Genomic DNA, 12,091 nt, shown 5'->3' with positions numbered 1-12,091 from the left:
TACATAGATCAGGGTGATTAGACAGCATCTGTAATGACCACGTACTTTACTCTTCCTACTAGAGGGAGCTTTGAGTGACTAAAGGATGACTATCCAAAGTAGTTATTAAAAATGAGGCATTCTACCCATTAACCATTTTAAATTTACCCGTTTGGGTGTACAGTCCCAGCTTCAAGCTAGATAAACCACATTTGTTTTAACACTATCATTTGTTCTGCTTAAGTACAATAGCTGTGCTTTAAGAACATTTATTCCCACATGGAAGAACAACTGCTTTTAAGGGATTTGCTTAGAATATTAATGTTGGAGATCATTCTATTTGACCTAGCATAGTTACATATTTTAAAACAGCCTGATTGTGAAAAACTGAGTGCAAAACTCATGATTATGAATCCAAACTTAAACTGCTCTCCTGCTAAATTTAAAATTAAAGTAGCAAATTAACAGTAACAGATACCAATGTTTAAAGCTTGTTTTCTTTACGAGGTGTTAGTGCATTGCTCAAACACAGGGATGAGGAGTAACTGAAGGACCACTAGCATTTATATGACAGATGTGCTACTTTATTGAGCATTCTTAAATGGACTTTGGCAAAGCTTTAAAAAAATATAAGTTTAATAACCAATAATTTGGTGTTTTCTAATTTTCAAAAGTAACTACTGGAAAACATTTCAGTACAGTTGTATCTGTTCAAACGAAAGCTTTCCCAACAGATAAGTGAAAAGCTTGGTTGAATGCAGATATTCAAAAGAATGCCTTTCAGTGAAAGGCACATTGTTTCCCTCCCTCACAAGACATATGCAAAACTCCCCTCCTGTTATGGAGATTTAAAAAGGGTAAATAGTAGTTCATTACATCTAAAGACTTAAAGCATTAATAATGACAAAACCTGTTTCCTGGGTATTTGGGGGGGGGGTGCAAGAGTCAGGGCAGAGGGCTGGGGGCATGTGAGGGGGGGTGCAGGTGTCAGGGCAGGGTGTGTGTGTGTGTGTGGGGGTGCCAGAGTCAGGGCTGGGGTCATGGGGGGGGTGAAGGAGTCAAGCAGAGGGCTGGGTGTGTGTGAGGGGTACAGGGCTCAGGGCAGGGGCTTGGGGGACGTGCAAGGCTGTGAGTCTCAGGGCAGAGGGTTGGGTGCGTGGGGGGGCTCAGGGCAGGGAGCTGGGTGTGTGTGGGGGCTCAGGGCAGAAGGCTAGGTGTGCGGGGGGGTCAGGGCTCAGGGTGCGTGAGGGGGGAGTCACGGCAGAGGGCTTCCCCCCCTCCTGCGGCCCCAAGCTGGTTCACCTGCAGCGCACCGCATGAGCGCAACTAGCGCCCCCTGGTGAGAATCCCCTCTGGCTGTGTCTGGAGGAGCCACTCTGAGCGGCGCGTGACCCCGCGGTATGCAAGCTCCTCGTCCCAGGGCTCTCTGGCCACCACCGATTCCCGCTGGCCCGCACCTGCTGTGCACTCAGCGCCGCCGGGCTCTCCACTCCTCCCAGCAAGTACTGATCCATGGCCGCAGCCGGGCGCCTCCTCCCGGGGACGCTCAGCAGCCGGCGCTTAGTGAACCCGTGCCGCCAATCCAACATGGCCAGCTACACCAAGGCAGCCCAGGTGAGTGGGCTCCTTGCCGAGTGAGGGGACGCAGGAGCCCACAGGCAGGCCGCTGAGGCAGCTCCTCTGTGGGGCGGCGCAGGCTCTGCCCCTCACTGGCTGCGTGTCCTCGGGACTCTGGCAGGCAGCAGCGTGCCATTAAAAATCGGCTCGTGTGCCATCTTTGGCATGCGTGCCGTAGGTTGCCAACCCCTGAGCTAAGTATTCCCCTTCAGTTGTTCAGTATCTACTAACTAGGGGCCTGGAATGGTGCTCAACTACTGTTCAGGACTAGGGCTTTAATTACAATATTCTCATAGAAGTCTGTTTAACCACAACATACCATATTCTTCATGACTTAGGTCATTCTGTAAAATTTCAAAATAACCATGGCAGGCATTGGCACATTCAGTTTTCTGGAAGTATCCTGCACCAATGAGCTGCATTAGGTCAAGTTTACACTATACATTTTTGCTACATCAATGTGGGGTGATCCGGTGTGATCTGAGAACATAGTTGTGCTGGCCTAAGTGCCCACCACAGACGGCAGCAAAACTCTGCTTTTGCCAGTATAAACTGTATACGGACATATCTATACTGGCACAGCACTCCTTGTGTAGATATGGCCCTACGTAGCAGTAACTCTAAAAAAGAAAGTATGACACTTGCAATAAGAATATACAAGAAATTGTGTAATCAGTGCATTTTATTCAAATGGCCTAGAACTTTTGTGAATATAATACTTTAAATACCTGTAGTGGTGTGGTTCTCCTGCTATAGTTAGCAAGGACTATTAATTTCTGAGAAGAATTGTGGCTGTTCTGAAGAGTGGCAGTTTCCTTTATTCTTTCTAGTTTCACCTCTAACAAATGCAGCACATGATCTCAAGTTATTTGGCCAATATTTGGATTATAAATAGTCAGCAGAATCAATTCAACAAGAATTTAGGGGTGCTGTAAAATTAAGTCACTTTTAGAATTAGTTTTTTTACAGGAGAAAGAAATAAAAATTTTAAAGTTCTAATTTCTCCCTAAACCTAAGTTACATGTTCTGTATATATATATTTAAAGGGGACGAAGGGAGATGATGATTTTTGCGGCAGAAGCAGGAGCTTTAGAAACTCTTTTGCTTTTGTGCTAACTACCCTCTTAGTTGCTGGACTGCCAGCCACACTGCCGCATCAAGTCAGCTGGCATGGAAGTCTAAAGGCAGTGAACTGCAGCTTCCAGGAGGCTGTGTGTGGAACTATGAAAAGACACTTAAAGCACAGTCTTCATGAACCAAATGTCATCTCAAGTTTTTAGGACCCATCCAAAGAAATTCCAATTTTCAACCCACATCCAAACCAGATTTTAGCATTTATTAGACAGGTCTTTTAACACTTGCTCATGTTGCTGGCTGACTGCAGCCTTTCTTGGGTTGGGTTATGTTGCACCACTTTCAAAAGCAAATAGTACAATTTTCACTGCTGGCTCTCCTTTCAACCAGCAATCAAAAGGGTTTTGTTTTTTTTTAAATGGCCCTTGAGCAAACTTGTTTTACTTCAAGTTTCTACAAGTCTGGCTGTGTTGTTTATCCCACCTTCTTCGAAGTCATCACAACTTAGGAATGTTTGTCCTGCAAAAAATAATGAAGTAACTGAAAGTGCTTCCAACAACAAAGATTAAAAGAGTATCACTACATCCTATGGTTTACTTAAAGGTAGTTTTGAAGTTTACAATCAAATTAGATAAATACAATTATCTTGCTGAAAGTAAGTAATTTTGCACTACTTGATTTTTGAAAGGTGTTTTGTTATGCCACCCAGTTTCAAGTATTAAAAGTAGTCCTGAAGCAACAAAAGTTGGGTACGTTTTCTAAAAGCCTCACAAGTTTGGGGTCACCTTTATTAACCAGTCTGAAAAAACACAGTAGCCTTTTTAATCACAAATGTTTATTTGTAATACATATAGGAAACATCCAATGAGTCAAAACACATACAAAACAAAAAAGCACAGCATATTTAGGCTCCCATTTAAGTGACAGGAAATGGCTAAAATATAACTAGCTAAAACATGAACAAGGCTATTCCTTTTAGTAAGGAAGACACTATGAGAATTAATAGCCAAATGCGCTCTTATCAAACCATTTGTATATAGACTTAGCATTTAATTTCCCCAGTTTTTATTGACTTCTATCCCAAATTACTTATTTTATCTTGGTTTGGGGATTTTTGTTTCAGCCTGGATACACAGTCCAAACCACCACACTGTGGAACAGTCAAGTCTAACCTAGTTGTTTTAATACCAGCCACAACACAGGGCAAATCAATTTCAGTCTTAACCCCAGACCAAGCAGGGTGTTTTTTTTTAAATACTTACAAGACTTCATCTCATCCCCTGGAGCCCAGATTTAAAGCAAAGCACATACCTGGCAACTGCTGGCTGCTCTGGGTCTGCAAGGTTCCTGGAATAGAGCACAGAGAAGGAAGAGAGTGAGGATTGCTGGGCTCTAGCAGTCAGGCACGTTACTGTCGAGGCAGGACATGACACACGTGTTACTTGCTCCAGTCAGATACTTTCACCAATTAGATAGTGAAAGCTTTGCCAAAAAGCAAGACGCTGCTCTTCCATGGCTAGGAAGGGAGACTGCCACAGGAGACAGGTCCCACGGATTCATGGACTGACGCTAACGGCGACACCGAGACGACCCCACCCCCACGCGCACATGGGGCCGGGACCAGGCCCAGGGCCCGCGGTGGGTGCCAGCCGCCACACGGACCTGCTGCTGGCGGCAGGCGGGAGAACGCGGAGGCGGCCGGTGCAAGAGCAGGGGCCGCAGGGCCGGACTCGCTCCCGACCCCTCGGATGAGACGCGAGTGTATGGTGCGGTGCGGGCCCCGGAACTCAACACTCCCTCCTCCCGCGTGACGGCTCCTACCTGCTGCATCCCGCTCCCCCCGGCGGCGGCTCCGCTGCGGTCCGGTCCCCACCTGCAGGGACACAATGAGCCACGTTACCGGAAAGGCGGTGGCGGCCCCCTCGCCCACCGCCTCTGGTCGCGCCACCGGCGCCCCCCTTCCCCCGAGGCCATGTTCTCCTCTGAGAAGACAGGCCCCGGCCGGGCGGGAGCGCGCGCCAAGCAGAGCGCCAGAAGAACGTAGCCCCGTGGCTGGGAGCGAGACGGGGCCCAGTCTCCGGCGCGCAGGAAACCTCGCTCCCGCTCCTCCCACCACCACCACGACGAGCGGCTACTGCCGCCCCTCCGCAACTAGAACAAGCGCGCCCGCCACGCGGCTCTCTCTAGCTCAGGCAGCAACCCCGCCCCTTCCGGCAAGACGTACTTCCGGCGTGTGAGGGGGGCGTGACTACGCATTGGCGCGAGTTCCCCCTCCTCCGCGGTACGACTGCGCAGGCGCGGGCTGCGCTGCTGGGCGCACGGTAACCAACGTGCCCTGATCCGCGCGGGGCTGTGCCGCGCGGTGTCGCAGCCGGGGAGGTCACTGCCACGTGCTTTGCACAGTTAGCTGAACGTTACTGATACACAGGCTGTACCCGAATTCCAGTGTGTGTGTGTGTGTTTTTTTTTACCTGCGTTGGTCCAGAGCAACTTCTGTGAAAGTTTGGCTCTCCTGTGCAAATCTCAGCTGCCCTCTGGTTCCTGAGGGACAGCAGCCAGTTCAAGGTACAGAAGCCCCTAGGATGCCCTTGGTTTATGGATCCTAGGGAGTTGCACACTTTGGCCATAGGCTGAGTGTGTTGCACAGACCTGGGGGCATCTTGCATTCCTCCATTACCAACCCTTCAGAAACTCCCTGTATGTCACCCTCCCATTATGGGTTTCAGGACCCCCTCTGACTGCCTTTCTGTCAAGCCATGGATTTTGTGTCCCCCATTGACACGCTTTCCCTCATTTCTCCCTTTCCCTCCACATTAGGGCCCACATTCCCCAGGGGTCCTGACTGCCCCATAATTCCCCCCTTTCCCCATACCAGGGGCAATGTGTGCATTCTCATTCCCCTTTCTCCCCCATGCCTCCCCATTCCCCCATAGCAAGGGTTTCTTTGTGCCTCCTATTCCTGCATTACCTCAGTACTTCTCTCCCATACCAAGGGCTCTTTGTGCGATCCCTTTCCACCCATTTCCTTTCCCTCCCATACCTAGGTCCCCCATTCTGCCCCCTGACAGAGGTTCTGTGTGCCCCCCTTCTTCCCATTCCAGGGGCTCTGTGTCTCCCTATCTCCTCCCCTAAGACAGGAACTCTGTGTGTGTTCCTTTTTCCCTATCCACTTGCCTCCCCATTCTCCCTTCTTCCCACCTGTCGTATTTTTGCAGAAGTGGTTGAAGCTGGTAGCTCTGCAAACCAGGTATCAGGAGATCCATGTGTCCTCCGTTTCCCCCATTTGTTTTTTCTGATTTTCATCAAAATCAATAGAGTTCTGGCCACTGATGACTAGATTATTCTCTGACATTTTGGAATTGTTCAGATGTGGCATTAAAAAGTTATTGCATTACACACAATAGAGAAATGCCGTTGAATTGCATATTAGACCTCAGTTTGCTTGGTCAATAATGTGAAGGTGCCAAGGATTGTTGTGATAGAAAGTTGAAAATATAAAAGAAGATTAGGGGAATAAAAAATGATCAAAGAGTGAGTCAAGTTCATTTGCTGAAAATTTTCTACCTTTGATCTCATTGAAATTCTGTGTTCATATTCAATTTAGAAATATACCAGAAAGTGATGGTGGTAAGGATATTCTTTAGTAAGTACGAACAACAGTTTCTGGCCACTGGGTGGCACTGTTGCCCTGATCAGGTATTTAGATATTTATAAAAAAAAATGTTACTCTATGAAAGTTGTTGGGTTCAAGAAGGTTCATCCACTATTGCTTACAAGCATGTAAATATATAATCCAATGATGAACGGCATGTAAGGTTACAATACTCTTAATGGATATGCCAAACTACTGACTGCACGAGATCTTCAACCTGTTATACTAAATTAACATGCTGAACACTTTACATATACAATAGCTTCTAGTCAGATGATGGTAATAGAATGACAATTCAGGTTTACATTAGCATTATGTGAAATATGTGTGATATTTAAACTTTTGCAAGTCCACAATTTAATGTATTTTATTTTCAGAGGTATCACTGTGCAATACTGGTAATCTACCTATGGCCATCTGTAGTAGGTTCGCGCCGGGGCTCTACCCTCCGGGACGGAGGGGCGCCACACCGGCTCACTACAGCACAGACAGTCAAAGCTCAGGCCCCTTTACGCAGGGGCTGAGCGACCCCCAGTTCAGGGAGCTCAAGCCCTCAGGCAGGGCTGAGCAAACAATCAGCTAGCTCAGGCCTTTTGGTGCAGGGGCTGAGCAATAATCAACAGTTTAAAGTAGGCCCAGGCCCTGGATCAGGGCGGGGCACGAACAGTCACAGCTCAGGCCCTCTGGTGCAGGCGCTGAGCAACAATCCACTTTGGAGGAGGCCCAGGTTCCTACCTGAGCGTTGGGTGAGGGGGAAGCCTGCCACCCGTGAGCGGGGGTGGCAGGGGGGGGACGCAGGCCCACCCACTCCACTGCGTCCCAGCCCAGGGCCCTAGCAGCGGTTACTGCCGCTGCTGGTCAGTGGGGTGTCCTGACTGAAACACACTGACATTGGCTCACAGGTCTCTGCAGCCTGACTGGGGTCGGCTACCCCCGGGCTACTTCTGTGTTCCCCCTCGGGGCCTACCTCGTTGGCGACGCCGGGTTCGGGCCAGTCCAGCAGCATCGGTTCCTCTGGTGCGGGGCTTGGGGGCAGGTCCGGCAGCTCTCCACCAGGGTAGCTGGCCCGGGGCAGGCTTGGCCAGTCCTCCTCGGGGTAGCTGGCCCGGGGCAGGCTTGGCCAGTCCTCCTCGGGGTAGCGGGCGAGAGGTAGGCTCGATCGGTGTGGTGGGGTAGCAGGTGGCTCGCGGCCTGCGGCTGTCTCCCAAGCGGGAGCTCAGCCCGGGACGTCTGCTCTCTCTGCCGGCCTGGGCTCCACTGAGCTCTGCTGGCGGGCTTTCATACTTCTGGGTCGGGGCCGTGACCTCGGAGGGGCAGGCGCCGGACCTGGTGGCTCCGCCCACGTTGGAGTTAGGGGAAGTTCGGCCCTATGCGGGACGGAGGGGCGCCACACCGCCTCACTACACCATCTCTATACTACAAACTTTGATCGACGCAAGTTACGTTGGCATAAAGCTGCCACAGTTAGTATACCTATTGTGCACGTCCATACTTGTCTCCTTGCGTCAGTCTTGACATGCTCACCAGGAGCACCATGAGTAAATAACCCAGTGTGCAGCCCACCACCATCCAGTGCATTGTCTTTTGGGAAATTTTGGCAATGCATGGTGGGGCAGAAATGAGTTACACAGGGTGCCTGGGCTCAAGGAGTCAACTTCCCAACATGACAGTCTCCATCGCGTAATGTCATCTATATCCCATAATTTTCACACCTTTTTTTCAAAATCCCACACACGCATGCAGCATGGGCATCACGTGAACTGTTGGCTGGGGGAGACTAGCTCCCAGCCCTGCCCCTTCCACCAAAGCCAAGCCCCCCTCTGTCCAAGCCAAGCCCCCCTCCACCGGAGCCCAGAGCCACCCCTCCACCTCTGCCACCAGCCCAGTCCTGCGGCTAGTCCCCACAGCCCCAAAGGAATGTTGGGAGGCACGTGGCCCCAGCCTCCTCAGCCCGGGGACAGTAAGTCGGGCGGCGTGTGGCCTAGCCTCCCCAGCTCCAGAGCACGGGTGGTGCGCTGCCCCAGTCCAGGAGGGTGGGCGGTGCGTGGCCCCAGTCCCGGAGCATGGAAAGGCGGGCAGCGTGCAGTCCCAGAGCACTGGGAGGCTGGACTTGGAGCCGGGAGGACTGGCGCTGCAGCCACATGCAGGGAGCGTGACAGCAGGGGGTGGGATCACACCTGGCGGTTTGGGGAAGCAACAGCTCCCCTGGCCTATGCGACCCACCACTCATGCCATGCAGCCTGACAGAAGCACGGAGCCTGCACAGCTCTGCACTATTGTCATAAGCATTGCAAGCTCAGGACACAGGATCCTCTGGTATTTGCAGAGCCGAAAGATAACCCGAACTAGATGAGCAGTGACACCAAAATGAGAGCTGCACTGACAGCGGAAAAGCAAGTGGCAATCGCACTGTTGGAACTTGCAACACTGGATTGCTACTGGATAGTGGGAAGTCATTTTGGTGTTGAGAAATCCGTTGTGGGGGCTGTTATCATGTAAGTGTTCAGGGCCATTGATCGTCTCCTGCTATGCAGGTCTGTGACTCTAGGCAACGTGCAGGACATAGCGCATGGATTTGCAGCAATGTGGTTTCTGAATTGTTGTGGTGCAATAGATGCACATCCCTATTTTGGCACCAGGCCATCTTGCCAGAGTACATCAACAGGAAGGGCTACTTTTCTATGGTTATGCAAGTGTTGGATCACTAGGAACATTTCACCGACATCAGTGTTGGCTGGTCAAGAAAGGTGCATGATGTTTGCATCTTTAAGAACACAGGACTGTTCAGAAAGCTACAAGCAGTTTCTTTCTTGACTGGTGCATTGACAATGTTGAAATGCAATAGTGATCCTCAGGGACTCAGCCAACCCCTTGCTCATGAAGTAATATATCAACCACCTTGATAGCACCAAGGAAAGATTCAACTACGAGGTCAGCAGTTGTGGAAAGACAGTTGAATGCTCTTTTGATGGATTGAAGCGATGCTGGCATTGTTTACTCATAAGATTGGATCTCAGTGAAAAAACATCCCAATGGTTATAGCTGCTTGCTGTGTCCTGCATAATATCTGTGAAGCAAAGGGTAAAAAATTGCCACCAGGATGGAGGTGGAGGGTTGTAGCTGAGGCAAGGCCGGCACAACCCATTAGGCAACCTAGGCGGTTGCCTAGGGCGCTACAATTTGTGGGGCGGCGACCACAGCGGTATTTCGGCGGCGGGACCTTCCACCGCCTCTGTGGGGGGGCGGCATTTCGGGGTGAGACCTTCTGCCTCCTAGGGTGGCAGAAAAGCTGGCGGCGCTCCTGAGCTGAGGTGACGCGTGGGGGGGACATGTGCTCCCCAGATTTGCTGCTTGGCTTCTCCTGAGCATGCTCAGTCGCCACCCCACTATCAGCAGGCAGACACAAGGGCTATTAGTAGAACTTAACATGGAGCTATATGGTTCAGGGAGGCTTTGAAAGCGCACTTTAACAGTGAGCTACAGTAATGCATTGTGGTGTACTGTGCTCTACCTGGCCCTGGTGTTTTGGGGTCAGTTAGGATTTGTGTGGTGCTTGGTGTAGATCTATGAATATAACACTGTCAATACATATATTAATTTTGTGGTGCTTGCTGTAGATTTATGATTATTACACAGTGTTTGTCACTGATCCTATGAGCTGTGTCACACTGTACGGTAACAAGTAAGGGTGCTTTCAGAGTTGCTATGCACTCTGCAGCATATGTTGTGAATAATAAAGATGAATTATTTTTCAAAGAACAGAATTTTATTTAATAACAAAACCAGTGCAAAGAAAAATCTGAGCACTTTTAAAAGTACATTAAAAACGTAATAAATTAATGGAACAGAACTTATCAAGGAAAAAGAACATTCAGATGCATTTTACCAACACATACAGCAACCATGGCTCTCACAGGTCAGTGTATGTGAAGCTGTGAGTGTCCTTAATTTCCCTGAGGGTGAGTGGTAGGGGTAAGTATTTGTTCCCTGATGCCACGTGGAATGTTGAGGGAAGGTGTAGGGAGGTGCTGTAATGGAGTGCAAAGGGAGGCGCCCATGATTGTTGAATCTGTGACGTGCATGCTCAGAGGATCACTGTGTTTGTAATTGGAAGAACTGCAATTATTGTAGCACTTGTGTATTTCTTAATTCCATTTTGCAGGAATATAACCCTTTATGTAACCATTTAGCTGGCTTATTCAATGTTGTACAATGAATAGCAATGGGAATAGGTCTCTGGGACTTTTAGACTGGCATTTTTCACTCAGACATAATTCACTTCTCTAAGGTGAGTAGGGTTTGACTTCATTTTTAAACAATAGCTGGATAATTATGTTTATTTTCTAATTTCTATCTTGCTGGGATAGTGCTGGATTTCACCCATGCCCAGTAGTTAAATATATTTATCCCACGTGTTGCAATCATGCCCTCCTACCATTTCCCCCAACTTGCATGTCCACTGATTTCCTCTGTTCTTGCCTAGGGACATCGCAAATTGCAGATGAAAAAGAAAGGGCCTGATTTTGAACTTTGTTTATACAAGTGTAAACCAGGAGTAATTCAATTAAATCAGTGGAGTTTCACCAGAGAAAAAGTGGTGTGCAGTCAGAACCAGGTCCTAAAAGAAGTCATAGCAATAGGATTACAATGATCAGAGTGCCATGATGGCCTCCATATTTGTATGTCAGAGTCAATAGGTATGATTTCCTCCATTCAATCGTGAGGTTGCTCCAATCATACTGATCATTTTGTTTCAATTTAGAGTTCATCAATCTCCTGAAATTTCTTCCCCATTACATGAATGGAAAGTCCAGAATATTTTTATTTTTATTTTTTTGGTAGGTTCCTTGAACCCATCCAAGAGACAGCTTGTTAGTAACATCAGGGTGCACTGACAAAGGATTTAGAGGGGAAAAACCCCCTCAGATGATTGTGCTGTTTCTCAAATCTGACTGGGCAAGCTAAATAAACCATAGCACCAGAGAATGAAGATAGCTAATAAAATGAGGTTAGGCAAGGGACCATTAGTATGCATGTTCTTATTCTGCTCTGTTGTTCCTGTCTCATTGATCTTGTCTGGGATTTACTGTGCTCTCTGAAAATGAAAGTTGGATGATGGCATTGGGGGTTTAAAGGCCACATCTCTGGCCCAGATAAAGCCCATTTTCACCACTTCGATGACACAAAGGTTTTGTCTAGATTAGGACTTGGAAGGGGTTAGCTAACGCTAATGTGTGAACAGCCTAGTGTAGATAAGGCAGTGTGCTATTAACGTGTTAAACTGGTCATATTTAAACCTAGGTATTTGTCATAGTCCATAATAAGCTCAGCCCAATCAAATGAGCAGCTCAGGAGCTAGGAGAGTGATAATGGAGTTCATGTTCTCCATAGTAAGGAACCTCCCACATTTCTCCAGTGCAGTTCCATACCTGTGTGACTTTGAAGGCAGCAGAGCAACAATTTTGGGATTAACCATAGCTAGGGTGCACGCCACGTTCGTGAGGAATTTTGGGTATGCAAGGAATGCGAGACAGAGCTCAGCCACAATTATTCTTACAACTATTTTTCTGCTTTCTGCTACAAAACACAGAATCTAAACTGCACGGTAACAATGTAAACAGCTCTCAAAGGAGAAAATACATTGAAAGGTACATGGGTGGGGATCTGGAGTCATTCCCAAACTCATCATGTTTCTGTCCAAAATGGACACAGTGATATTGGTCAAATCATAATTGGAGCTCGTACTGTCAGTTTTGTGCTTTGTCAAAG

The 12,091-nt window shown here is 48.5% G+C and overlaps 1 long non-coding RNA gene and 1 other non-coding gene across 2 annotated transcripts; both read right to left on the bottom strand.

Annotated features, from left to right (window-relative positions):
• Nucleotides 1–2,260: 2,260 nt before the first annotated feature.
• LOC101950284 (uncharacterized) lies at nt 2,261–4,890 on the bottom strand. The gene is made up of 3 exons (XR_255526.4): nt 4,492–4,890; nt 3,982–4,017; nt 2,261–3,189 (listed from the first exon to the last, which is right to left on the bottom strand). It is a non-coding gene; the product is annotated as an uncharacterized LOC101950284 (long non-coding RNA).
• LOC112059749 (small nucleolar RNA SNORA24) lies at nt 4,104–4,234 on the bottom strand. Its single transcript, XR_002889023.2, has one exon. It is a non-coding gene; the product is annotated as a small nucleolar RNA SNORA24 (small nucleolar RNA).
• Nucleotides 4,891–12,091: the final 7,201 nt, after the last annotated feature.

This window comes from Chrysemys picta, chromosome 5, assembly GCF_011386835.1.
Source record: "Chrysemys picta bellii isolate R12L10 chromosome 5, ASM1138683v2, whole genome shotgun sequence".
Lineage (NCBI taxonomy): Eukaryota > Metazoa > Chordata > Testudines > Emydidae > Chrysemys > Chrysemys picta.
The sequence above is the reverse complement of the archived record's forward strand: the minus strand, read 5'-3'. Positions and strand labels throughout refer to the sequence as shown.